This window comes from Solanum dulcamara, chromosome 7, assembly GCF_947179165.1.
Source record: "Solanum dulcamara chromosome 7, daSolDulc1.2, whole genome shotgun sequence".
In the NCBI taxonomy this organism is placed as follows: domain Eukaryota; kingdom Viridiplantae; phylum Streptophyta; class Magnoliopsida; order Solanales; family Solanaceae; genus Solanum; species Solanum dulcamara.
In genome coordinates, this window is record NC_077243.1 from 64,150,229 (window position 1) to 64,170,402 (window position 20,174).

At 56.6% G+C, this 20,174-nt stretch overlaps 59 non-coding genes across 59 annotated transcripts; all 59 read right to left on the minus strand.

Moving 5' to 3' along the window:
* Positions 1-57: 57 nt before the first annotated feature.
* Positions 58-176, minus strand: LOC129898317 (5S ribosomal RNA). The gene has a single exon (XR_008769227.1). It is a non-coding gene; the product is annotated as a 5S ribosomal RNA (ribosomal RNA).
* A 222-nt stretch (positions 177-398) lies between these two features.
* Positions 399-517, minus strand: LOC129897446 (5S ribosomal RNA). The gene has a single exon (XR_008768537.1). It is a non-coding gene; the product is annotated as a 5S ribosomal RNA (ribosomal RNA).
* Positions 518-739: 222 nt separating this feature from the next.
* LOC129897701 (5S ribosomal RNA) lies at positions 740-858 on the minus strand. The gene has a single exon (XR_008768776.1). It is a non-coding gene; the product is annotated as a 5S ribosomal RNA (ribosomal RNA).
* A 222-nt stretch (positions 859-1,080) lies between these two features.
* On the minus strand, positions 1,081-1,199 carry LOC129898318 (5S ribosomal RNA). The gene has a single exon (XR_008769228.1). It is a non-coding gene; the product is annotated as a 5S ribosomal RNA (ribosomal RNA).
* A 222-nt stretch (positions 1,200-1,421) lies between these two features.
* LOC129897535 (5S ribosomal RNA) lies at positions 1,422-1,540 on the minus strand. The gene has a single exon (XR_008768620.1). It is a non-coding gene; the product is annotated as a 5S ribosomal RNA (ribosomal RNA).
* Positions 1,541-1,762: 222 nt separating this feature from the next.
* On the minus strand, positions 1,763-1,881 carry LOC129897391 (5S ribosomal RNA). The gene has a single exon (XR_008768483.1). It is a non-coding gene; the product is annotated as a 5S ribosomal RNA (ribosomal RNA).
* A 222-nt stretch (positions 1,882-2,103) lies between these two features.
* Positions 2,104-2,222, minus strand: LOC129897489 (5S ribosomal RNA). Its single transcript, XR_008768577.1, has one exon. It is a non-coding gene; the product is annotated as a 5S ribosomal RNA (ribosomal RNA).
* Positions 2,223-2,444: 222 nt separating this feature from the next.
* Positions 2,445-2,563, minus strand: LOC129897599 (5S ribosomal RNA). Its single transcript, XR_008768680.1, has one exon. It is a non-coding gene; the product is annotated as a 5S ribosomal RNA (ribosomal RNA).
* A 222-nt stretch (positions 2,564-2,785) lies between these two features.
* Positions 2,786-2,904, minus strand: LOC129897784 (5S ribosomal RNA). The gene has a single exon (XR_008768852.1). It is a non-coding gene; the product is annotated as a 5S ribosomal RNA (ribosomal RNA).
* Positions 2,905-3,126: 222 nt separating this feature from the next.
* LOC129897513 (5S ribosomal RNA) lies at positions 3,127-3,245 on the minus strand. The gene has a single exon (XR_008768600.1). It is a non-coding gene; the product is annotated as a 5S ribosomal RNA (ribosomal RNA).
* Positions 3,246-3,467: 222 nt separating this feature from the next.
* LOC129898319 (5S ribosomal RNA) lies at positions 3,468-3,586 on the minus strand. The gene has a single exon (XR_008769229.1). It is a non-coding gene; the product is annotated as a 5S ribosomal RNA (ribosomal RNA).
* Positions 3,587-3,808: 222 nt separating this feature from the next.
* LOC129898320 (5S ribosomal RNA) lies at positions 3,809-3,927 on the minus strand. Its single transcript, XR_008769230.1, has one exon. It is a non-coding gene; the product is annotated as a 5S ribosomal RNA (ribosomal RNA).
* A 222-nt stretch (positions 3,928-4,149) lies between these two features.
* LOC129897611 (5S ribosomal RNA) lies at positions 4,150-4,268 on the minus strand. The gene has a single exon (XR_008768691.1). It is a non-coding gene; the product is annotated as a 5S ribosomal RNA (ribosomal RNA).
* A 222-nt stretch (positions 4,269-4,490) lies between these two features.
* Positions 4,491-4,609, minus strand: LOC129898321 (5S ribosomal RNA). Its single transcript, XR_008769231.1, has one exon. It is a non-coding gene; the product is annotated as a 5S ribosomal RNA (ribosomal RNA).
* Positions 4,610-4,831: 222 nt separating this feature from the next.
* Positions 4,832-4,950, minus strand: LOC129897536 (5S ribosomal RNA). Its single transcript, XR_008768621.1, has one exon. It is a non-coding gene; the product is annotated as a 5S ribosomal RNA (ribosomal RNA).
* A 222-nt stretch (positions 4,951-5,172) lies between these two features.
* LOC129897392 (5S ribosomal RNA) lies at positions 5,173-5,291 on the minus strand. Its single transcript, XR_008768485.1, has one exon. It is a non-coding gene; the product is annotated as a 5S ribosomal RNA (ribosomal RNA).
* A 222-nt stretch (positions 5,292-5,513) lies between these two features.
* LOC129897443 (5S ribosomal RNA) lies at positions 5,514-5,632 on the minus strand. The gene has a single exon (XR_008768534.1). It is a non-coding gene; the product is annotated as a 5S ribosomal RNA (ribosomal RNA).
* A 222-nt stretch (positions 5,633-5,854) lies between these two features.
* LOC129897537 (5S ribosomal RNA) lies at positions 5,855-5,973 on the minus strand. The gene has a single exon (XR_008768622.1). It is a non-coding gene; the product is annotated as a 5S ribosomal RNA (ribosomal RNA).
* A 222-nt stretch (positions 5,974-6,195) lies between these two features.
* Positions 6,196-6,314, minus strand: LOC129898200 (5S ribosomal RNA). The gene has a single exon (XR_008769111.1). It is a non-coding gene; the product is annotated as a 5S ribosomal RNA (ribosomal RNA).
* A 222-nt stretch (positions 6,315-6,536) lies between these two features.
* Positions 6,537-6,655, minus strand: LOC129897606 (5S ribosomal RNA). Its single transcript, XR_008768687.1, has one exon. It is a non-coding gene; the product is annotated as a 5S ribosomal RNA (ribosomal RNA).
* A 222-nt stretch (positions 6,656-6,877) lies between these two features.
* LOC129897538 (5S ribosomal RNA) lies at positions 6,878-6,996 on the minus strand. The gene has a single exon (XR_008768623.1). It is a non-coding gene; the product is annotated as a 5S ribosomal RNA (ribosomal RNA).
* A 222-nt stretch (positions 6,997-7,218) lies between these two features.
* Positions 7,219-7,337, minus strand: LOC129897718 (5S ribosomal RNA). Its single transcript, XR_008768792.1, has one exon. It is a non-coding gene; the product is annotated as a 5S ribosomal RNA (ribosomal RNA).
* Positions 7,338-7,559: 222 nt separating this feature from the next.
* LOC129897680 (5S ribosomal RNA) lies at positions 7,560-7,678 on the minus strand. The gene has a single exon (XR_008768756.1). It is a non-coding gene; the product is annotated as a 5S ribosomal RNA (ribosomal RNA).
* Positions 7,679-7,900: 222 nt separating this feature from the next.
* LOC129897694 (5S ribosomal RNA) lies at positions 7,901-8,019 on the minus strand. Its single transcript, XR_008768769.1, has one exon. It is a non-coding gene; the product is annotated as a 5S ribosomal RNA (ribosomal RNA).
* Positions 8,020-8,241: 222 nt separating this feature from the next.
* On the minus strand, positions 8,242-8,360 carry LOC129898323 (5S ribosomal RNA). Its single transcript, XR_008769234.1, has one exon. It is a non-coding gene; the product is annotated as a 5S ribosomal RNA (ribosomal RNA).
* A 223-nt stretch (positions 8,361-8,583) lies between these two features.
* LOC129898324 (5S ribosomal RNA) lies at positions 8,584-8,702 on the minus strand. The gene has a single exon (XR_008769235.1). It is a non-coding gene; the product is annotated as a 5S ribosomal RNA (ribosomal RNA).
* A 222-nt stretch (positions 8,703-8,924) lies between these two features.
* LOC129897585 (5S ribosomal RNA) lies at positions 8,925-9,043 on the minus strand. Its single transcript, XR_008768668.1, has one exon. It is a non-coding gene; the product is annotated as a 5S ribosomal RNA (ribosomal RNA).
* A 222-nt stretch (positions 9,044-9,265) lies between these two features.
* Positions 9,266-9,384, minus strand: LOC129897379 (5S ribosomal RNA). The gene has a single exon (XR_008768471.1). It is a non-coding gene; the product is annotated as a 5S ribosomal RNA (ribosomal RNA).
* Positions 9,385-9,606: 222 nt separating this feature from the next.
* On the minus strand, positions 9,607-9,725 carry LOC129897547 (5S ribosomal RNA). The gene has a single exon (XR_008768632.1). It is a non-coding gene; the product is annotated as a 5S ribosomal RNA (ribosomal RNA).
* A 222-nt stretch (positions 9,726-9,947) lies between these two features.
* On the minus strand, positions 9,948-10,066 carry LOC129897709 (5S ribosomal RNA). Its single transcript, XR_008768783.1, has one exon. It is a non-coding gene; the product is annotated as a 5S ribosomal RNA (ribosomal RNA).
* A 222-nt stretch (positions 10,067-10,288) lies between these two features.
* LOC129897727 (5S ribosomal RNA) lies at positions 10,289-10,406 on the minus strand. Its single transcript, XR_008768799.1, has one exon. It is a non-coding gene; the product is annotated as a 5S ribosomal RNA (ribosomal RNA).
* A 222-nt stretch (positions 10,407-10,628) lies between these two features.
* On the minus strand, positions 10,629-10,747 carry LOC129898325 (5S ribosomal RNA). The gene has a single exon (XR_008769236.1). It is a non-coding gene; the product is annotated as a 5S ribosomal RNA (ribosomal RNA).
* Positions 10,748-10,969: 222 nt separating this feature from the next.
* On the minus strand, positions 10,970-11,088 carry LOC129897697 (5S ribosomal RNA). Its single transcript, XR_008768772.1, has one exon. It is a non-coding gene; the product is annotated as a 5S ribosomal RNA (ribosomal RNA).
* Positions 11,089-11,310: 222 nt separating this feature from the next.
* Positions 11,311-11,429, minus strand: LOC129897775 (5S ribosomal RNA). Its single transcript, XR_008768843.1, has one exon. It is a non-coding gene; the product is annotated as a 5S ribosomal RNA (ribosomal RNA).
* Positions 11,430-11,651: 222 nt separating this feature from the next.
* On the minus strand, positions 11,652-11,770 carry LOC129897539 (5S ribosomal RNA). The gene has a single exon (XR_008768624.1). It is a non-coding gene; the product is annotated as a 5S ribosomal RNA (ribosomal RNA).
* A 222-nt stretch (positions 11,771-11,992) lies between these two features.
* LOC129898326 (5S ribosomal RNA) lies at positions 11,993-12,111 on the minus strand. Its single transcript, XR_008769237.1, has one exon. It is a non-coding gene; the product is annotated as a 5S ribosomal RNA (ribosomal RNA).
* Positions 12,112-12,334: 223 nt separating this feature from the next.
* Positions 12,335-12,453, minus strand: LOC129897717 (5S ribosomal RNA). Its single transcript, XR_008768791.1, has one exon. It is a non-coding gene; the product is annotated as a 5S ribosomal RNA (ribosomal RNA).
* A 222-nt stretch (positions 12,454-12,675) lies between these two features.
* LOC129897540 (5S ribosomal RNA) lies at positions 12,676-12,794 on the minus strand. Its single transcript, XR_008768625.1, has one exon. It is a non-coding gene; the product is annotated as a 5S ribosomal RNA (ribosomal RNA).
* Positions 12,795-13,016: 222 nt separating this feature from the next.
* LOC129897380 (5S ribosomal RNA) lies at positions 13,017-13,135 on the minus strand. Its single transcript, XR_008768472.1, has one exon. It is a non-coding gene; the product is annotated as a 5S ribosomal RNA (ribosomal RNA).
* Positions 13,136-13,357: 222 nt separating this feature from the next.
* LOC129897607 (5S ribosomal RNA) lies at positions 13,358-13,476 on the minus strand. Its single transcript, XR_008768688.1, has one exon. It is a non-coding gene; the product is annotated as a 5S ribosomal RNA (ribosomal RNA).
* A 222-nt stretch (positions 13,477-13,698) lies between these two features.
* LOC129897681 (5S ribosomal RNA) lies at positions 13,699-13,817 on the minus strand. The gene has a single exon (XR_008768757.1). It is a non-coding gene; the product is annotated as a 5S ribosomal RNA (ribosomal RNA).
* A 222-nt stretch (positions 13,818-14,039) lies between these two features.
* On the minus strand, positions 14,040-14,158 carry LOC129897723 (5S ribosomal RNA). The gene has a single exon (XR_008768796.1). It is a non-coding gene; the product is annotated as a 5S ribosomal RNA (ribosomal RNA).
* Positions 14,159-14,380: 222 nt separating this feature from the next.
* LOC129897695 (5S ribosomal RNA) lies at positions 14,381-14,499 on the minus strand. Its single transcript, XR_008768770.1, has one exon. It is a non-coding gene; the product is annotated as a 5S ribosomal RNA (ribosomal RNA).
* Positions 14,500-14,721: 222 nt separating this feature from the next.
* On the minus strand, positions 14,722-14,840 carry LOC129897618 (5S ribosomal RNA). The gene has a single exon (XR_008768698.1). It is a non-coding gene; the product is annotated as a 5S ribosomal RNA (ribosomal RNA).
* Positions 14,841-15,062: 222 nt separating this feature from the next.
* Positions 15,063-15,181, minus strand: LOC129897626 (5S ribosomal RNA). The gene has a single exon (XR_008768705.1). It is a non-coding gene; the product is annotated as a 5S ribosomal RNA (ribosomal RNA).
* A 222-nt stretch (positions 15,182-15,403) lies between these two features.
* Positions 15,404-15,522, minus strand: LOC129898328 (5S ribosomal RNA). Its single transcript, XR_008769238.1, has one exon. It is a non-coding gene; the product is annotated as a 5S ribosomal RNA (ribosomal RNA).
* Positions 15,523-15,744: 222 nt separating this feature from the next.
* LOC129897586 (5S ribosomal RNA) lies at positions 15,745-15,863 on the minus strand. Its single transcript, XR_008768669.1, has one exon. It is a non-coding gene; the product is annotated as a 5S ribosomal RNA (ribosomal RNA).
* Positions 15,864-16,085: 222 nt separating this feature from the next.
* Positions 16,086-16,204, minus strand: LOC129897381 (5S ribosomal RNA). The gene has a single exon (XR_008768473.1). It is a non-coding gene; the product is annotated as a 5S ribosomal RNA (ribosomal RNA).
* Positions 16,205-16,426: 222 nt separating this feature from the next.
* Positions 16,427-16,545, minus strand: LOC129897548 (5S ribosomal RNA). The gene has a single exon (XR_008768633.1). It is a non-coding gene; the product is annotated as a 5S ribosomal RNA (ribosomal RNA).
* Positions 16,546-16,767: 222 nt separating this feature from the next.
* LOC129897748 (5S ribosomal RNA) lies at positions 16,768-16,886 on the minus strand. Its single transcript, XR_008768819.1, has one exon. It is a non-coding gene; the product is annotated as a 5S ribosomal RNA (ribosomal RNA).
* Positions 16,887-17,107: 221 nt separating this feature from the next.
* On the minus strand, positions 17,108-17,226 carry LOC129897399 (5S ribosomal RNA). The gene has a single exon (XR_008768492.1). It is a non-coding gene; the product is annotated as a 5S ribosomal RNA (ribosomal RNA).
* Positions 17,227-17,448: 222 nt separating this feature from the next.
* On the minus strand, positions 17,449-17,567 carry LOC129897409 (5S ribosomal RNA). The gene has a single exon (XR_008768502.1). It is a non-coding gene; the product is annotated as a 5S ribosomal RNA (ribosomal RNA).
* Positions 17,568-17,789: 222 nt separating this feature from the next.
* LOC129898329 (5S ribosomal RNA) lies at positions 17,790-17,908 on the minus strand. Its single transcript, XR_008769239.1, has one exon. It is a non-coding gene; the product is annotated as a 5S ribosomal RNA (ribosomal RNA).
* Positions 17,909-18,130: 222 nt separating this feature from the next.
* Positions 18,131-18,249, minus strand: LOC129898330 (5S ribosomal RNA). Its single transcript, XR_008769240.1, has one exon. It is a non-coding gene; the product is annotated as a 5S ribosomal RNA (ribosomal RNA).
* A 222-nt stretch (positions 18,250-18,471) lies between these two features.
* LOC129898331 (5S ribosomal RNA) lies at positions 18,472-18,590 on the minus strand. The gene has a single exon (XR_008769241.1). It is a non-coding gene; the product is annotated as a 5S ribosomal RNA (ribosomal RNA).
* Positions 18,591-18,812: 222 nt separating this feature from the next.
* Positions 18,813-18,931, minus strand: LOC129898332 (5S ribosomal RNA). The gene has a single exon (XR_008769242.1). It is a non-coding gene; the product is annotated as a 5S ribosomal RNA (ribosomal RNA).
* A 222-nt stretch (positions 18,932-19,153) lies between these two features.
* On the minus strand, positions 19,154-19,272 carry LOC129898334 (5S ribosomal RNA). The gene has a single exon (XR_008769243.1). It is a non-coding gene; the product is annotated as a 5S ribosomal RNA (ribosomal RNA).
* A 222-nt stretch (positions 19,273-19,494) lies between these two features.
* Positions 19,495-19,613, minus strand: LOC129898336 (5S ribosomal RNA). Its single transcript, XR_008769245.1, has one exon. It is a non-coding gene; the product is annotated as a 5S ribosomal RNA (ribosomal RNA).
* Positions 19,614-19,835: 222 nt separating this feature from the next.
* On the minus strand, positions 19,836-19,954 carry LOC129898337 (5S ribosomal RNA). The gene has a single exon (XR_008769246.1). It is a non-coding gene; the product is annotated as a 5S ribosomal RNA (ribosomal RNA).
* Between the last annotated feature and the right edge of the window lie 220 nt (positions 19,955-20,174).

Consider the following 20,174-nt stretch of genomic DNA (forward strand, 5'->3'; position numbering starts at 1 on the left):
GCAAAAAAATACTTGTTGTCGAGTAGACGAAACCGTGCCGAATTCCGACAAAAAGGAGGGATGCAACACGAGGACTTCCCAGGGGGTCACCCATCCTAGTACTACTCTCGCCCAAGCACGCTTAACTTCGGAGTTCTGATGGGATCCGGTGCGTTAGTGCTGGTATGATCGCATCCATCATTCCTAGCGCTCTAAATTCTATTAAACACCCCCTTCCCCTCCCAAACGCCCCGGCGTGCGCCCTGCCCTCCACGCACCGACGCACCCTGCCGCCTGTCACGCCCGTCCTAAGCGCCTCCATCGCACGTCCTAACGGCGTCTAGGCCCCGAATGTCGTGTCCGCAAAAAAATACTTGTTGTCGAGTAGACGAAACCGTGCCGAATTCCGACAAAAAGGAGGGATGCAACACGAGGACTTCCCAGGGGGTCACCCATCCTAGTACTACTCTCGCCCAAGCACGCTTGACTTCGGAGTTCTGATGGGATCCGGTGCGTTAGTGCTGGTATGATCGCATCCATCATTCCTAGCGCTCTAAATTCTATTAAAGACCCCCTTCCCCTCCCAAACGCCCCGGCGTGCGCCCTGCCCTCCACGCACCGACGCACCCTGCCGCATGTCACGCCCGTCCTAAGCGCCTCCATCGCACGTCCTAACGGCGTCTAGGCCCCGAATGTCGTGTCCGCAAAAAAATACTTGTTGTCGAGTAGACGAAACCGTGCCGAATTCCGACAAAAAGGAGGGATGCAACACGAGGACTTCCCAGGGGGTCACCCATCCTAGTACTACTCTCGCCCAAGCACGCTTAACTTCGGAGTTCTGATGGGATCCGGTGCGTTAGTGATGGTATGAACGCATACATCATTCCTAGCGCTCTAAATTCTATTAAACACCCCCTTCCCCTCCCAAACGCCCCGGCGTGCGCCCTGCCCTCCACGCACCGACGCACCCTGCCGCCTGTCACGCCCGTCCTAAGCGCCTCCATCGCACGTCCTAACGGCGTCTAGGCCCCGAATGTCGTGTCCGCAAAAAAATACTTGTTGTCGAGTAGACGAAACCGTGCCGAATTCCGACAAAAAGGAGGGATGCAACACGAGGACTTCCCAGGGGGTCACCCATCCTAGTACTACTCTCGCCCAAGCACGCTTAACTTCGGAGTTCTGATGGGATCCGGTGCGTTAGTGCTGGTATGATCGCATCCATCATTCCTAGCGCTCTAAATTCTATTAAACACCCCCTTCCCCTCCCAAACGCCCCGGCGTGCGCCCTGCCCTCCACGCACCGACGCACCCTGCCGCCTGTCACGCCCGTCCTAAGCGCCTCCATCGCACGTCCTAACGGCGTCTAGGCCCCGAATGTCGTGTCCGCAAAAAAATACTTGTTGTCGAGTAGACGAAACCGTGCCGAATTCCGACAAAAAGTATTGATGCAACACGAGGACTTCCCAGGGGGTCACCCATCCTAGTACTACTCTCGCCCAAGCACGCTTAACTTCGGAGTTCTGATGGGATCCGGTGCGTTAGTGCTGGTATGATCGCATCCATCATTCCTAGCGCTCTAAATTCTATTAAACACCCCCTTCCCCTCCCAAACGCCCCGGCATGCGCCCTGCCCTCCACGCACCGACGCACCCTGCCGCATGTCACGCCCGTCCTAAGCGCCTCCATCGCACGTCCTAACGGCGTCTAGGCCCCGAATGTCGTGTCCGCAAAAAAATACTTGTTGTCGAGTAGACGAAACCGTGCCGAATTCCGACAAAAAGGAGGGATGCAACACGAGGACTTCCCAGGGGGTCTCCCATCCTAGTACTACTCTCGCCCAAGCACGCTTAACTTCGGAGTTCTGATGGGATCCGGTGCGTTAGTGCTGGTATGATCGCATCCATCATTCCTAGCGCTCTAAATTCTATTAAACACCCCCTTCCCCTCCCAAACGCCCCGGCATGCGCCCTGCCCTCCACGCACCGACGCACCCTACCGCCTTTCACGCCCGTCCTAAGCGCCTCCATCGCACGTCCTAACGGCGTCTAGGCCCCGAATGTCGTGTCCGCAAAAAAATACTTGTTGTCGAGTAGACGAAACCGTGCCGAATTCCGACAAAAAGGAGGGATGCAACACGAGGACTTCCCTGGGGGTCACCCATCCTAGTACTACTCTCGCCCAAGCACGCTTAACTTCGGAGATCTGATGGGATCCGGTGCGTTAGTGCTGGTATGATCGCATCCATCATTCCTAGCGCTCTAAATTCTGTTAAACACCTCCTTCCCCTCCCAAACGCCCCGGCATGCGCCCTGCCCTCCACGCACCGACCCACCCTGCCGCCTGTCACGCCCGTCCAAAGCGCCTCCATCGCACGTCCTAACGGCGTCTAGGCCCCGAATGTCGTGTCCGCAAAAAAATACTTATTGTCGACTAGACGAAACCGTGCCGAATTCCGACAAAAAGTATTGATGCAACACGAGGACTTCCCAGGGGGTCTCCCATCCTAGTACTACTCTCGCCCAAGCACGCTTAACTTCGGAGTTCTGATGGGATCCGGTGCGTTAGTGCTGGTATGATCGCATCCATCATTCCTAGCGCTCTAAATTCTATTAAACACCCCCTTCCCCTGCCAAACACCCCGGCGTGCGCCCTGCCCTCCACGCACCGACGCACCCTGCCGCATGTCACGCCCGTCCTAAGCGCCTCCATCGCACGTCCTAACGGCGTCTAGGCCCCGAATGTCGTGTCCGCAAAAAAATACTTGTTGTCGAGTAGACGAAACCGTGCCGAATTCCGAGAAAAAGTATTGATGCAACACGAGGACTTCCCAGGGGGTCACCCATCCTAGTACTACTCTCTCCCAAGCACGCTTAACTTCAGAGTTCTGATGGGATCCAATGCGTTAGTGCTGGTATGATCGCATCCATCATTCCTAGCGCTCTAAATTCTATTAAACACCCCCTTCCCCTCCCAAACGCCCCGGCATGCGCCCTGCCCTCCACGCACCGACGCACCCTGCCGCATGTCACGCCCGTCCTAAGCGCCTCCATCGCACGTCCTAACGGCGTCTAGGCCCCGAATGTCGTGTCCGCAGAAAAATACTTGTTGTCGAGTAGACGAAACCGTGCCGAATTCCGACAAAAAGGAGGGATGCAACACGAGGACTTCCCAGGGGGTCACCCATCCTAGTACTACTCTCGCCCAAGCACGCTTAACTTCGGAGTTCTGATGGGATCCGGTGCGTTACTGCTGGTATGATCGCATCCATCATTCCTAGCGCTCTAAATTCTATTAAACACCCCCTTCCCCTCCCAAACGCCCCGGCATGCGCCCTGCCCTCCACGCACCGACGCACCCTGCCGCCTGTCACGCCCGTCCTAAGCGCCTCCATCGCACGTCCTAACGGCGTCTAGGCCCCGAATGTCGTGTCCGCAAAAAAATACTTGTTGTCGAGTAGACGAAACCGTGCCGAATTCCGACAAAAAGGAGGGATGCAACACGAGGACTTCCCAGGGGGTCACCCATCCTAGTACTACTCTCGCCCAAGCACGCTTAACTTCGGAGTTCTGATGGGATCCGGTGCGTTAGTGCTGGTATGATCGCATCCATCATTCCTAGCGCTCTAAATTCTATTAAACACCCCCTTCCCCTCCCAAACGCCCCGGCGTGCGCCCTGCCCTCCACGCACCGACGCACCCTGCCGCCTGTCACGCCCGTCCTAAGCGCCTCCATCGCACGTCCTAACGGCGTCTAGGCCCCGAATGTCATGTCCGCAAAAAAATACTTGTTGTCGAGTAGACGAAACCGTGCCGAATTCCGACAAAAAGGAGGGATGCAACACGAGGACTTCCCAGGGGGTCACCCATCCTAGTACTACTCTCGCCCAAGCACGCTTAACTTCGGAGTTCTGATGGGATCCGGTGCGTTAGTGCTGGTATGATCGCATCCATCATTCCTAGCGCTCTAAATTCTATTAAAGACCCCCTTCCCCTCCCAAACGCCCCGGCGTGCGCCCTGCCCTCCACGCACCGACGCACCCTGCCGCATGTCACGCCCGTCCTAAGCGCCTCCATCGCACGTCCTAACGGCGTCTAGGCCCCGAATGTCGTGTCCGCAAAAAAATACTTGTTGTCGAGTAGACGAAACCGTGCCGAATTCCGACAAAAAGGAGGGATGCAACACGAGGACTTCCCAGGGGGTCACCCATCCTAGTACTACTCTCGCCCAAGCACGCTTAACTTCGGAGTTCTGATGGGATCCGGTGCGATAGTGCTGGTATGAACGCATACATCATTCCTAGCGCTCTAAATTCTATTAAACACCCCCTTCCCCTCCCAAACGCCCCGGCGTGCGCCCTGCCCTCCACGCACCGACGCACCCTGCCGCCTGTCACGCCCGTCCTAAGCGCCTCCATCGCACGTCCTAACGGCGTCTAGGCCCCGAATGTCGTGTCCGCAAAAAAATACTTGTTGTCGAGTAGACGAAACCGTGCCGAATTCCGACAAAAAGGAGGGATGCAACACGAGGACTTCCCAGGGGGTCACCCATCCTAGTACTACTCTCGCCCAAGCACGCTTAACTTCGGAGTTCTGATGGGATCCGGTGCGTTAGTGCTGGTATGATCGCATCCATCATTCCTAGCGCTCTAAATTCTATTAAACACCCCCTTCCCCTCCCAAACGCCCCGGCGTGCGCCCTGCCCTCCACGCACCGACGCACCCTGCCGCCTGTCACGCCCGTCCTAAGCTCCTCCATCGCACGTCCTAACGGCGTCTAGGCCCCGAATGTCGTGTCCGCAAAAAAATACTTGTTGTCGAGTAGACGAAACCGTGCCGAATTCCGACAAAAAGTATTGATGCAACACGAGGACTTCCCAGGGGGTCACCCATCCTAGTACTACTCTCGCCCAAGCACGCTTAACTTCGGAGTTCTGATGGGATCCGGTGCGTTAGTGCTGGTATGATCGCATCCATCATTCCTAGCGCTCTAAATTCTATTAAACACCCCCTTCCCCTCCCAAACGCCCCGGCATGCGCCCTGCCCTCCACGCACCGACGCACCCTGCCGCATGTCACGCCCGTCCTAAGCGCCTCCATCGCACGTCCTAACGGCGTCTAGGCCCCGAATGTCGTGTCCGCAAAAAAATACTTGTTGTCGAGTAGACGAAACCGTGCCGAATTCCGACAAAAAGGAGGGATGCAACACGAGGACTTCCCAGGGGGTCTCCCATCCTAGTACTACTCTCGCCCAAGCACGCTTAACTTCGGAGTTCTGATGGGATCCGGTGCGTTAGTGCTGGTATGATCGCATCCATCATTCCTAGCGCTCTAAATTCTATTAAACACCCCCTTCCCCTCCCAAACGCCCCGGCATGCGCCCTGCCCTCCACGCACCGACGCACCCTACCGCCTTTCACGCCCGTCCTAAGCGCCTCCATCGCACGTCCTAACGGCGTCTAGGCCCCGAATGTCGTGTCCGCAAAAAAATACTTGTTGTCGAGTAGACGAAACCGTGCCGAATTCCGACAAAAAGGAGGGATGCAACACGAGGACTTCCCTGGGGGTCACCCATCCTAGTACTACTCTCGCCCAAGCACGCTTAACTTCGGAGTTCTGATGGGATCCGGTGCGTTAGTGCTGGTATGATCGCATCCATCATTCCTAGCGCTCTAAATTCTGTTAAACACCCCCTTCCCCTCCCAAACGCCCCGGCATGCGCCCTGCCCTCCACGCACCGACCCACCCTGCCGCCTGTCACGCCCGTCCTAAGCGCCTCCATCGCACGTCCTAACGGCGTCTAGGCCCCGAATGTCGTGTCCGCAAAAAAATACTTGTTGTCGAGTAGACGAAACCGTGCCGAATTCCGACAAAAAGTATTGATGCAACACGAGGACTTCCCAGGGGGTCACCCATCCTAGTACTACTCTCGCCCAAGCACGCTTAACTTCGGAGTTCTGATGGGATCCGGTGCGTTAGTGCTGGTATGATCGCATCCATCATTCCTAGCGCTCTAAATTCTGTTAAACACCCCCTTCCCCTCCCAAACGCCCGGGCATGCGCCCTGCCCTCCACGCACCGACGCACCCTGCCGCATGTCACGCCCGTCCTAAGCGCCTCCATCGCACGTCCTAACGGCGTCTAGGCCCCGAATGTCGTGTCCGCAAAAAAATACTTGTTGTCGAGTAGACGAAACCGTGCCGTATTCCGACAAAAAGGAGGGATGCAACACGAGGTCTTCCCAGGGGGTCACCCATCCTAGTACTACTCTCGCCCAAGCACGCTTAACTTCGGAGTTCTGATGGGATCCGGTGCGTTAGTGCTGGTATGATCGCATCCATCATTCCTAGCGCTCTAAATTCTGTTAAACACCCCCTTCCCCTCCCAAACGCCCCGGCATGCGCCCTGCCCTCCACGCACCGACCCACCCTGCCGCATGTCACGCCCGTCCTAAGCGCCTCCATCGCACGTCCTAACGGCGTCTAGGCCCCGAATGTCGTCTCCGCAAAAAAATACTTGTTGTCGAGTAGACGAAACCGTGCCGTATTCCGACAAAAAGGAGGGATGCAACAAGAGGACTTCCCAGGGGGTCACCCATCCTAGTACTACTCTCGCCCAAGCACGCTTAACTTCGGAGTTCTGATGGGATCCGGTGCGTTAGTGCTGGTATGATCGCATCCATCATTCCTAGCGCTCTAAATTCTGTTAAACACCCCCTTCCCCTCCCAAACGCCCCGGCATGCGCCCTGCCCTCCACGCACCGACGCACCCTGTCGCATGTCACGCCCGTCCTAAGCGCCTCCATCGCACGTCCTAACGGCGTCTAGGCCCCGAATGTCGTGTCCGCAAAAAAATACTTGTTGTCGAGTAGACGAAACCGTGCCGAATTCCGACAAAAAGTATTGATGCAACACGAGGACTTCCCAGGGGGTCACCCATCCTAGTACTACTCTCGCCCAAGCACGCTTAACTTCGGAGTTCTGATGGGATCCGGTGCGTTAGTGCTGGTATGATCGCATCCATCATTCCTAGCGCTCTAAATTCTGTTAAACACCCCCTTCCCCTCCCAAACGCCCCGGCATGCGCCCTGCCCTCCACGCACCGACGAACCCTGTCGCATGTCACGCCCGTCCTAAGCGCCTCCATCGCACGTCCTAACGGCGTCTAGGCCCCGAATGTCGTGTCCGCAAAAAAATACTTGTTGTCGAGTAGACGAAACCGTGCCGAATTCCGACAAAAAGTATTGATGCAACACGAGGACTTCCCAGGGGGTCACCCATCCTAGTACTACTCTCGCCCAAGCACGCTTAACTTCGGAGTTCTGATGGGATCCAGTGCGTTACTGCTGGTATGATCGCATCCATCATTCCTAGCGCTCTAAATTCTGTTAAACACCCCCTTCCCCTCCCAAACGCCCCGGCATGCGCCCTGCCCTCCACGCACCGACGCACCCTGCCGCCTGTCACGCCCGTCCTAAGCGCCTCCATCGCACGTCCTAACGGCGTCTAGGCCCCGAATGTCGTGTCCGCAAAAAAATACTTGTTGTCGAGTAGACGAAATCGTGCCGAATTCCGACAAAAACGATTGATGCAACACGAGGACTTCCCAGGGGGTCACCCATCCTAGTACTACTCTCGCCCAAGCACGCTTAACTTCGGAGTTCTGATGGGATCCGGTGCGTTACTGCTGGTATGATCGCATCCATCATTCCTAGCGCTCTAAATTCTGTTAAACACCCCCTTCCCCTCCCAAACGCCCCGGCATGCGCCCTGCCCTCCACGCACCGACGAACCCTGCCGCCTGTCACGCCCGTCCTAAGCGCCTCCATCGCACGTCCTAACGGCGTCTAGGCCCCGAATGTCGTATCCGCAAAAAAATACTTGTTGTCGAGTAGACGAAACCGTGCCGAATTCCGACAAAAAGGAGGGATGCAACACGAGGACTTCCCAGGGGGTCACCCATCCTAGTACTACTCTCGCCCAAGCACGCTTAAGTTCGGATTTCTGATGGGATCCGGTGCGTTAGTGCTGGTATGATCGCATCCTTCATTCCTAGCGCTCTAAATTCTATTAAACACCCCCTTCCCCTCCGAAACGCCCCGGCATGCGCCCTGCCCTCCACGCACCGACGCACCCTGCCGCATGTCACGCCCGTCCTAAGCGCCTCCATCGCACGTCCTAACGGCGTCTAGGCCCCGAATGTCGTGTTCGCAGAAAAATACTTGTTGTCGAGTAGACGAAACCGTGCCGAATTCCGACAAAAAGGAGGGATGCAACACGAGGACTTCCCAGGGGGTCACCCATCCTAGTACTACTCTCGCCCAAGCACGCTTAACTTCGGAGTTCTGATGGGATCCGGTGCGTTAGTGCTGGTATGATCGCATCCATCATTCCTAGCGCTCTAAATTCTATTAAACACCCCCCTTCCCCTCCCAAACGCCCCGGCATGCGCCCTGCCCTCCACGCACCGACGCACCCTGCCGCCTGTCACGCCCGTCCTAAGCGCCTCCATCGCACGTCCTAACGGCGTCTAGGCCCCGAATGTCGTGTCCGCAAAAAAATACTTGTTGTCGAGTAGACGAAACCGTGCCGAATTCCGACAAAAAGAAGGGATGCAACACGAGGACTTCCCAGGGGGTCACCCATCCTAGTACTACTCTCGCCCAAGCACGCTTAACTTCGGAGTTCTGATGGGATCCGGTGCGTTAGTGCTGGTATGATCGCATCCATCATTCCTAGCGCTCTAAATTCTATTAAACACCCCCTTCCCCTCCCAAACGCCCCGGCATGCGCCCTGCCCTCCACGCACCGACGCACCCTGCCGCATGTCACGCCCGTCCTAAGCGCCTCCATCGCACGTCCTAACGGCGTCTAGGCCCCGAATGTCGTGTCCGCAAAAAAATACTTATTGTCGAGTAGACGAAACCGTGCCGAATTCCGACAAAAAAGAGGGATGCAACACGAGGACTTCCCAGGGGGTCACCCATCCTAGTACTACTCTCGCCCAAGCACGCTTAACTTCGGAGTTCTGATGGGATCCAATGCGTTAGTGCTGGTATGATCGCATCCATCATTCCTAGCGCTCTAAATTCTATTAAACACCCCCTTCCCCTCCCAAACGCCCCGGCATGCGCCCTGCCCTCCACGCACCGACGCACCCTGCCGCATGTCACGCCCGTCCTAAGCGCCTCCATCGCACGTCCTAACGGCGTCTAGGCCCCGAATGTCGTGTCCGCAAAAAAATACTTGTTGTCGAGTAGACGAAACCGTGCCGAATTCCGACAAAAAGGAGGGATGCAACACGAGGACTTCCCAAGGGGTCACCCATCCTAGTACTACTCTCGCCCAAGCACGCTTAACTTCGGAGTTCTGATGGGATCCGGTGCGTTAGTGCTGGTATGATCGCATCCATCATTACTAGCGCTCTAAATTCTGTTAAACACCCCCTTCCCCTCCCAAACGCCCCGGCATGCGCCCTGCCCTCCACGCACCGACCCACTCTGCCGCCTGTCACGCCCGTCCTAAGCGCCTCCATCGCACGTCCTAACTGCGTCTAGGCCCCGAATGTCGTGTCCGCAAAAAAGTACTTGTTGTCGAGTAGACGAAACCGTGCCGTATTCCGACAAAAAGGAGGGATGCAACACGAGGACTTCCCTGCGGGTCACCCATCCTAGTACTACTCTCGCCCAAGCACGCTTAACTTCGGAGTTCTGATGGGATCCGGTGCGTTAGTGCTGGTATGATCGCATCCATCATTCCTAGCGCTCTAAATTCTATTAAACAACCCCTTCCCCTCCCAAACGCCCCGGCATGCGCCCTGCCCTCCACGCACCGACGCACCCTGCCGCATGTCACGCCCGTCCTAAGCGCCTCCATCGCACGTCCTAACGGCGTCTAGGCCCCGAATGTCGTATCCGCAAAAAAATACTTGTTGTCGAGTAGACGAAACCGTGCCGTATTCCCACAAAAAGGAGGGATGCAACAAGAGGACTTCCCTGCGGGTCACCCATCCTAGTACTACTCTCGCCCAAGCACGCTTAACTTCGGAGTTCTGATGGGATCCGGTGCGTTAGTGCTGGTATGATCGCATCCATCATTCCTAGCGCTCTAAATTCTATTAAACACCCCCTTCCCCTCCCAAACGCCCCGGCATGCGCCCTGCCCTCCACGCACCGACGCACCTTGCCTCATGTCACGCCCGTCCTAAGCGCCTCCATCGCACGTCCTAACGGCGTCTAGGCCCCGAATGTCGTGTCCGCAAAAAAATACTTATTGTCGAGTAGACGAAACCGTGCCGAATTCCGACAAAAAAGAGGGATGCAACACGAGGACTTCCCAGGGGGTCACCCATCCTAGTACTACTCTCGCCCAAGCACGCTTAACTTCGGAGTTCTGTTGGATCCGGTGCGTTAGTGCTGGTATGATCGCATCCATCATTCCTAGCGCTCTAAATTCTATTAAACACCCCCTTCCCCTCCCAAACGCCCCGGCGTGCGCCCTGCCCTCCACGCACCGACGCACCCTGCCGCATGTCACGCCCGTCCTAAGCGCCTCCATCGCACGTCCTAACGGCGTCTAGGCCCCGAATGTCGTGTCCGCAAAAAAATACTTGTTGTCGAGTAGACGAAACCGTGCCGTATTCCGACAAAAAGGAGGGATGCAACACGAGGACTTCCCAGGGGGTCACCCATCCTAGTACTACTCTCGCCCAAGCACGCTTAACTTCGGAGTTCTGATGGGATCCGGTGCGTTAGTGCTGGTATGATCGCATCCATCATTCCTAGCGCTCTAAATTCTGTTAAACACCCCCTTCCCCTCCCAAACGCCCCGGCATGCGCCTTGCCCTCCACGCACCGACCCACCCTGCCGCATGTCACGCCCGTCCTAAGCGCCTCCATCGCACGTCCTAACGGCGTCTAGGCCCCGAATGTCGTGTCCGCAAAAAAATACTTGTTGTCGAGTAGACGAAACCGTGCCGTATTCCGACAAAAAGGAGGGATGCAACAAGAGGACTTCCCAGGGGGTCACCCATCCTAGTACTACTTTCGCCCAAGCACGCTTAACTTCGGAGTTCTGATGGGATCCGGTGCGTTAGTGCTGGTATGATCGCATCCATCATTCCTAGCGCTCTAAATTCTGTTAAACACCCCCTTCCCCTCCCAAACGCCCCGGCATGCGCCCTGCCCTCCACGCACCGACGCACCCTGTCGCATGTCACGCCCGTCCTAAGCGCCTCCATCGCACGTCCTAACGGCGTCTAGGCCCCGAATGTCGTGTCCGCAAAAAAATACTTGTTGTCGAGTAGACGAAACCGTGCCGAATTCCGACAAAAAGTATTGATGCAACACGAGGACTTCCCAGGGGGTCACCCATCCTAGTACTACTCTCGCCCAAGCACGCTTAACTTTGGAGTTCTGATGGGATTCGGTGCGTTACTGCTGGTATGATCGCATCCATCATTCCTAGCGCTCTAAATTCTGTTAAACACCCCCTTCCCCTCCCAAACGCCCCGGCATGCGCCCTGCCCTCCACGCACAGACGCACCCTGCCGCCTGTCACGCCCGTCCTAAGCGCCTCCATCGCACGTCCTAACGGCGTCTAGGCCCCGAATGTCGTGTCCGCAAAAAAATACTTGTTGTCGAGTAGACGAAACCGTGCCGAATTCCGACAAAAAGGATTGATGCAACACGAGGACTTCCCAGGGGGTCACCCATCCTAGTACTACTCTCGCCCAAGCACGCTTAACTTCGGAGTTCTGATGGGATCCGGTGCGTTAGTGCTGGTATGATCGCATCCATCATTCCTAGCGCTCTAAATTCTATTAAACACCCCCTTCCCCTCCCAAACGCCCCGGCATGCGCCCTGCCCTCCACGCACCGACGCACCCTGCCGCATGTCACGCCCGTCCTAAGCGCCTCCATCGCACGTCCTAACGGCGTCTAGGCCCCGAATGTCGTGTCCGCAAAAAAATACTTGTTGTCGAGTAGACGAAACCGTGCCGAATTCTGACAAAAAGGAGGGATGCAACACGAGGACTTCCCAGGGGGTCACCCATCCTAGTACTACTCTCGCCCAAGCACGCTTAACTTCGGAGTTCTGATGGGATCCGGTGCGTTAGTGCTGGTATGATCGCATCCATCATTCCTAGCGCTCTAAATTCTGTTAAACACCCCCTTCCCCTCCCAAACGCCCCGGCATGCGCCCTGCCCTCCACGCACCGACCCACCCTGCCGCCTGTCACGCCCGTCCTAAGCGCCTCCATCGCACGTCCTAACGGCGTCTAGGCCCCGAATGTCGTGTCCGCAAAAAAAATACTTGTTGTCGAGTAGACGAAACCGTGCCGTATTCCGACAAAAAGGAGGGATGCAACAAGAGGACTTCCCAGGGGGTCACCCATCCTAGTACTACTCTCGCCCAAGCACGCTTAAGTTCGGAGTTCTGATGGGATCCGGTGCGTTAGTGCTGGTATGATCGCATCCATCATTCCTAGCGCTCTAAATTCTATTAAACACCCCCTTCCCCTCCCAAATGCCCCGGCATGCGCCCTGCCCTCCACGCACCGACGCACCCTGCCGCATGTCACGCCCGTCCTAAGCGCCTCCATCGCACGTCCTAACGGCGTCTAGGCCCCGAATGTCGTGTCCGCAAAAAAATACTTGTTGTCGAGTAGACGAAACCGTGTCGAATTCCGACAAAAAGTATTGATGCAACACGAGGACTTCCCAGGGGGTCACCCATCCTAGTACTACTCTCGCCCAAGCACGCTTAACTTCGGAGTTCTGATGGGATCCGGTGCGTTAGTGCTGGTATGATCGCATCCATCATTCCTAGCGCTCTAAATTCTGTTAAACACCCCCTTCCCCTCCCAAACGCCCCGGCATGCGCCCTGCCCTCCACGCACCGACGCACCCTGCCGCATGTCACGCCCGTCCTAAGCGCCTCCATCGCACGTCCTAACGGCGTCTAGGCCCCGAATGTCGTGTCCGCAAAAAAATACTTGTTGTCGAGTAGACGAAACCGTGCCGTATTCCGACAAAAAGGAGGGATGCAACACGAGGACTTCCCAAGGGGTCACCCATCCTAGTACTACTCTCGCCCAAGCACGCTTAACTTCGGAGTTCTGATGGGATCCGGTGCGTTAGTGCTGGTATGATCGCATCCATCATTCCTAGCGCTCTAAATTCTGTTAAACACCCCCTTCCCCTCCCAAACGCCCCGGCATGCGCCCTGCCCTCCATGCACCGACCCACCCTGCCGCATGTCACGCCCGTCCTAAGCGCCTCCATCGCACGTCCTAACGGCGTCTAGGCCCCGAATGTCGTGTCCGCAAAAAAATACTTGTTGTCGAGTAGACGAAACCGTGCCGTATTCCGACAAAAAGGAGGGATGCAACAAGAGGACTTCCCAGGGGGTCACCCATCCTAGTACTACTCTCGCCCAAGCACGCTTAACTTCGGAGTTCTGATGGGATCCGGTGCGTTAGTGCTGGTATGATCGCATCCATCATTCCTAGCGCTCTAAATTCTGTTAAACACCCCCTTCCCCTCCCAAACGCCCCGGCATGCGCCCTGCCCTCCACGCACCGACGCACCCTGTCGCATGTCACGCCCGTCCTAAGCGCCTCCATCGCACGTCCTAACGGCGTCTAGGCCCCGAATGTCGTGTCCGCAAAAAAATACTTGTTGTCGAGTAGACGAAACCGTGCCGAATTCCGACAAAAAGTATTGATGCAACACGAGGACTTCCCAGGGGGTCACCCATCCTAGTACTACTCTCGCCCAAGCACGCTTAACTTCGGAGTTCTGATGGGATCCGGTGCGTTACTGCTGGTATGATCGCATCCATCATTCCTAGCGCTCTAAATTCTGTTAAACACCCCCTTCCCCTCCCAAACGCCCCGGCATGCGCCCTGCCCTCCACGCACCGACGCACCCTGCCGCCTGTCACGCCCGTCCTAAGCGCCTCCATCGCACGTCCTAACGGCGTCTAGGCCCCGAATTTCGTGTCCGCAAAAAAATACTTGTTGTCGAGTAGACGAAACCGTGCCGAATTCCGACAAAAAGGATTGATGCAACACGAGGACTTCCTAGGGGGTCACCCATCCTAGTACTACTCTCGCCCAAGCACGCTTAACTTCGGAGTTCTGATGGGATCCGGTGCGTTACTGCTGGTATGATCGCATCCATCATTCCTAGCGCTCTAAATTCTGTTAAACACCCCCTTCCCCTCCCAAACGCCCCGGCATGCGCCCTGCCCTCCACGCACCGACGAACCCTGCCGCCTGTCACTCCCGTCCTAAGCGCCTCCTTCGCACGTCCTAACGGCGTCTAGGCCCCGAATGTCGTATCCGCAAAAAAATACTTGTTGTCGAGTAGACGAAACCGTGCCGAATTCCGACAAAAAGGAGGGATGCAACACGAGGACTTCCCAGGGGGTCACCCATCCTAGTACTACTCTCGCCCAAGCACGCTTAAGTTCGGATTTCTGATGGGATCCGGTGCGTTAGTGCTGGTATGATCGCATCCTTCATTCCTAGCGCTCTAAATTCTATTAAACACCCCCTTCCCCTCCCAAACGCCCCGGCATGCGCCCTGCCCTCCACGCACCGACGCACCCTGCCGCATGTCACGCCCGTCCTAAGCGCCTCCATCGCACGTCCTAACGGCGTCTAGGCCCCGAATGTCGTGTCCGCAGAAAAATACTTGTTGTCGAGTAGACGAAACCGTGCCGAATTCCGACAAAAAGGAGGGATGCAACACAAGGACTTCCCAGGGGGTCACCCATCCTAGTACTACTCTCGCCCAAGCACGCTTAACTTCGGAGTTCTGATGGGATCCGGTGCGTTACTGCTGGTATGATCGCATCCATCATTCCTAGCGCTCTAAATTCTATTAAACACCCCCTTCCCCTCCCAAACGCCCCGGCATGCGCCCTGCCCTCCACGCACCGACGCACCCTGCCGCCTGTCACGCCCGTCCTAAGCGCCTCCATCGCACGTCCTAACGGCGTCTAGGCCCCGAATGTCGTGTCCGCAAAAAAATACTTGTTGTCGAGTAGACGAAACCGTGCCGAATTCCGACAAAAAGAAGGGATGCAACACGAGGACTTCCCAGGGGGTCACCCATCCTAGTACTACTCTCGCCCAAGCACGCTTAACTTCGGAGTTCTGATGGTATCCGGTGCGTTAGTGCTGGTATGATCGCATCCATCATTCCTAGCGCTCTAAATTCTATTAAACACCCCCTTCCCCTCCCAAACGCCCCGGCATGCGCCCTGCCCTCCACGCACCGACGCACCCTGCCGCATGTCACGCCCGTCCTAAGCGCCTCCATCGCACGTCCTAACGGCGTCTAGGCCCCGAATGTCGTGTCCGCAAAAAAATACTTGTTGTCGAGTAGACGAATCCGTGCTGAATTCCGACAAAAAGAAGGGATGCAACACGAGGACTTCCCAGGGGGTCACCCATCCTAGTACTACTCTCGCCCAAGCACGCTTAACTTCGGAGTTCTGATGGGATCCGGTGCGTTAGTGCTGGTATGATCGCATCCATCATTCCTAGCGCTCTAAATTCTATTAAACATCCCCTTCCCCTCCCAAACGCCCCGGCATGCGCCCTGCCCTCCACGCACCGACGCACCCTGCCGCATGTCACGCCCGTCCTAAGCGCCTCCATCGCACGTCCTAACGGCGTCTAGGCCCCGAATGTCGTGTCCGCAAAAAAATACTTATTGTCGAGTAGACGAAACCGTGCCGAATTCCGACAAAAAAGAGGGATGCAACACGAGGACTTCCCAGGGGGTCACCCATCCTAGTACTACTCTCGCCCAAGCACGCTTAACTTCGGAGTTCTGATGGGATCCAATGCGTTAGTGCTGGTATGATCGCATCCATCATTCCTAGCGCTCTAAATTCTATTAAACACCCCCTTCCCCTCCCAAACGCCCCGGCATGCGCCCTGCCCTCCACGCACCGACGCACCCTGCCGCATGTCACGCCCGTCCTAAGCGCCTCCATCGCACGTCCTAACGGCGTCTAGGCCCCGAATGTCGTGTCCGCAAAAAAATACTTGTTGTCGAGTAGACGAAACCGTGCCGAATTCCGACAAAAAGGAGGGATGCAACACGAGGACTTCCCAAGGGGTCACCCATCCTAGTACTACTCTCGCCCAAGCACGCTTAACTTCGGAGTTCTGATGGGATCCGGTGCGTTAGTGCTGGTATGATCGCATCCATCATTACTAGCGCTCTAAATTCTGTTAAACACCCCCTTCCCCTCCCAAACGCCCCGGCATGCGCCCTGCCCTCCACGCACCGACCCACTCTGCCGCCTGTCACGCCCGTCCTAAGCGCCTCCATCGCACGTCCTAACTGCGTCTAGGCCCCGAATGTCGTGTCCGCAAAAAAGTACTTGTTGTCGAGTAGACGAAACCGTGCCGTATTCCGACAAAAAGGAGGGATGCAACACGAGGACTTCCCTGCGGGTCACCCATCCTAGTACTACTCTCGCCCAAGCACGCTTAACTTCGGAGTTCTGATGGGATCCGGTGCGTTAGTGCTGGTATGATCGCATCCATCATTCCTAGCGCTCTAAATTCTATTAAACAACCCCTTCCCCTCCCAAACGCCCCGGCATGCGCCCTGCCCTCCACGCACCGACGCACCCTGCCGCATGTCACGCCCGTCCTAAGCGCCTCCATCGCACGTCCTAACGGCGTCTAGGCCCCGAATGTCGTATCCGCAAAAAAATACTTGTTGTCGAGTAGACGAAACCGTGCCGTATTCCGACAAAAAGGAGGGATGCAACAAGAGGACTTCCCTGCGGGTCACCTATCCTAGTACTACTCTCGCCCAAGCACGCTTAACTTCGGAGTTCTGATGGGATCCGGTGCGTTAGTGCTGGTATGATCGCATCCATCATTCCTAGCGCTCTAAATTCTATTAAACACCCCTTCCCCTCCCAAACGCCCCGGCGTGCGCCCTGCCCTCCACGCACCGACGAACCCTGCCGCCTGTCACGCCCGTCCTAAGCGCCTCCATCGCACGTCCTAACGGCGTCTAGGCCCCGAATGTCGTGTCCGCAAAAAAATACTTGTTGTCGAGTAGACGAAACCGTGCCGAATTCCGACAAAAAGGAGGGATGCAACACGAGGACTTCCCAGGGGGTCACCCATCCTAGTACTACTCTCGCCCAAGCACGCTTAACTTCGGAGTTCTAATGGGATCCGGTGCGTTAGTGCTGGTATGATCGCATCCATCATTCCTAGCGCTCTAAATTCTATTAAACACCCCCTTCCCCTCCCAAACGCCCCGGCGTGCGCCCTGCCCTCCACGCACCGACGCACCCTGCCGCCTGTCACGCCCGTCCTAAGCGCCTCCATCGCACGTCCTAACGGCGTCTAGGCCCCGAATGTCGTGTCCGCAAAAAAATACTTGTTGTCGAGTAGACGAAACCGTGCCGAATTCCGACAAAAAGGAGGGATGCAACACGAGGACTTCCCAGGGGGTCACCCATCCTAGTACTACACTCGCCCAAGCACGCTTAACTTCGGAGTTCTGATGGGATCCGGTGCGTTAGTGCTGGTATGATCGCATCCATCATTCCTAGCGCTCTAAATTCTATTAAACACCCCCTTCCCCTCCCAAACGCCCCGGCGTGCGCCCTGCCCTCCACGCACCGACGCACCCTGCCGCCTGTCACGCCCGTCCTTAGCGCCTCCATCGCACGTCCTAACGGCGTCTAGGCCCCGAATGTCGTGTCCGCAAAAAAATACTTGTTGTCGAGTAGACGAAACCGTGCCGAATTCCGACAAAAAGGAGGGATGCAACACGAGGACTTCCCAGGGGGTCACCCATCCTAGTACTACTCTCGCCCAAGCACGCTTAACTTCGGAGTTCTGATGGGATCCGGTGCGTTAGTGCTGGTATGATCGCATCCATCATTCCTAGCGCTCTAAATTATATTAAACACCCCCTTCCCCTCCCAAACGCCCCGGCGTGCGCCCTGCCCTCCACGCACCGACGCACCCTGCCGCCTGTCACGCCCGTCCTTAGCGCCTCCATCGCACGTCCTAACGGCGTCTAGGCCCCGAATGTCGTGTCCGCAAAAAAATACTTGTTGTCGAGTAGACGAAACCGTGCCGAATTCCGACAAAAAGGAGGGATGCAACACGAGGACTTCCCAGGGGGTCACCCATCCTAGTACTACTCTCGCCCAAGCACGCTTAACTTCGGAGTTCTGATGGGATCCGGTGCGTTAGTGCTGGTATGATCGCATCCATCATTCCTAGCGCTCTAAATTCTATTAAACACCCCCTTCCCCTCCCAAACGCCCCGGCGTGCGCCCTGCCCTCCACGCACCGACGCACCCTGCCGCCTGTCACGCCCGTCCTTAGCGCCTCCATCGCACGTCCTAACGGCGTCTAGGCCCCGAATGTCGTGTCCGCAAAAAAATACTTGTTGTCGAGTAGACGAAACCGTGCCGAATTCCGACAAAAAGGAGGGATGCAACACGAGGACTTCCCAGGGGGTCACCCATCCTAGTACTACTCTCGCCCAAGCACGCTTAACTTCGGAGTTCTGATGGGATCCGGTGCGTTAGTGCTGGTATGATCGCATCCATCATTCCTAGCGCTCTAAATTCTATTAAACACCCCCTTCCCCTCCCAAACGCCCCGGCGTGCGCCCTGCCCTCCACGCACCGACGAACCCTGCCGCCTGTCACGCCCGTCCTAAGCGCCTCCATCGCACGTCCTAACGGCGTCTAGGCCCCGAATGTCGTGTCCGCAAAAAAATACTTGTTGTCGAGTAGACGAAACCGTGCCGAATTCCGACAAAAAGGAGGGATGCAACACGAGGACTTCCCAGGGGGTCACCCATCCTAGTACTACTCTCGCCCAAGCACGCTTAACTTCGGAGTTCTGATGGGATCCGGTGCGTTAGTGCTGGTATGATCGCATCCATCATTCCTAGCGCTCTAAATTCTATTAAACACCCCCTTCCCCTCCCAAACGCCCCGGCGTGCGCCCTGCCCTCCACGCACCGACGCACCCTGCCGCCTGTCACGCCCGTCCTAAGCGCCTCCATCGCACGTCCTAACGGCGTCTAGGCCCCGAATGTCGTGTCCGCAAAAAAATACTTGTTGTCGAGTAGACGAAACCGTGCCGAATTCCGACAAAAAGGAGGGATGCAACACGAGGACTTCCCAGGGGGTCACCCATCCTAGTACTACTCTCGCCCAAGCACGCTTAACTTCGGAGTTCTGATGGGATCCGGTGCGTTAGTGCTGGTATGATCGCATCCATCATTCCTAGCGCTCTAAATTCTATTAAACACCCCCTTCCCCTCCCAAACGCCCCGGCGTGCGCCCTGCCCTCCACGCACCGACGCACCCTGCCGCCTGTCACGCCCGTCCTAAGCGCCTCCATCGCACGTCCTAACGGCGTCTAGGCCCCGAATGTCGTGTCCGCAAAAAAATACTTGTTGTCGAGTAGACGAAACCGTGCCGAATTCCGACAAAAAGGAGGGATGCAACACGAGGACTTCCCAGGGGGTCACCCATCCTAGTACTACTCTCGCCCAAGCACGCTTAACTTCGGAGTTCTGATGGGATCCGGTGCGTTAGTGCTGGTATGATCGCATCCATCATTCCTAGCGCTCTAAATTCTATTAAACACCCCCTTCCCCTCCCAAACGCCCCGGCGTGCGCCCTGCCCTCCACGCACCGACGCACCCTGCCGCCTGTCACGCCCGTCCTTAGCGCCTCCATCGCACGTCCTAACGGCGTCTAGGCCCCGAATGTCGTGTCCGCAAAAAAATACTTGTTGTCGAGTAGACGAAACCGTGCCGAATTCCGACAAAAAGGAGGGATGCAACACGAGGACTTCCCAGGGGGTCACCCATCCTAGTACTACTCTCGCCCAAGCACGCTTAACTTCGGAGTTCTGATGGGATCCGGTGCGTTAGTGCTGGTATGATCGCATCCATCATTCCTAGCGCTCTAAATTCTATTAAACACCCCCTTCCCCTCCCAAACGCCCCGGCGTGCGCCCTGCCCTCCACGCACCGACGAACCCTGCCGCCTGTCACGCCCGTCCTAAGCGCCTCCATCGCACGTCCTAACGGCGTCTAGGCCCCGAATGTCGTGTCCGCAAAAAAATACTTGTTGTCGAGTAGACGAAACCGTGCCGAATTCCGACAAAAAG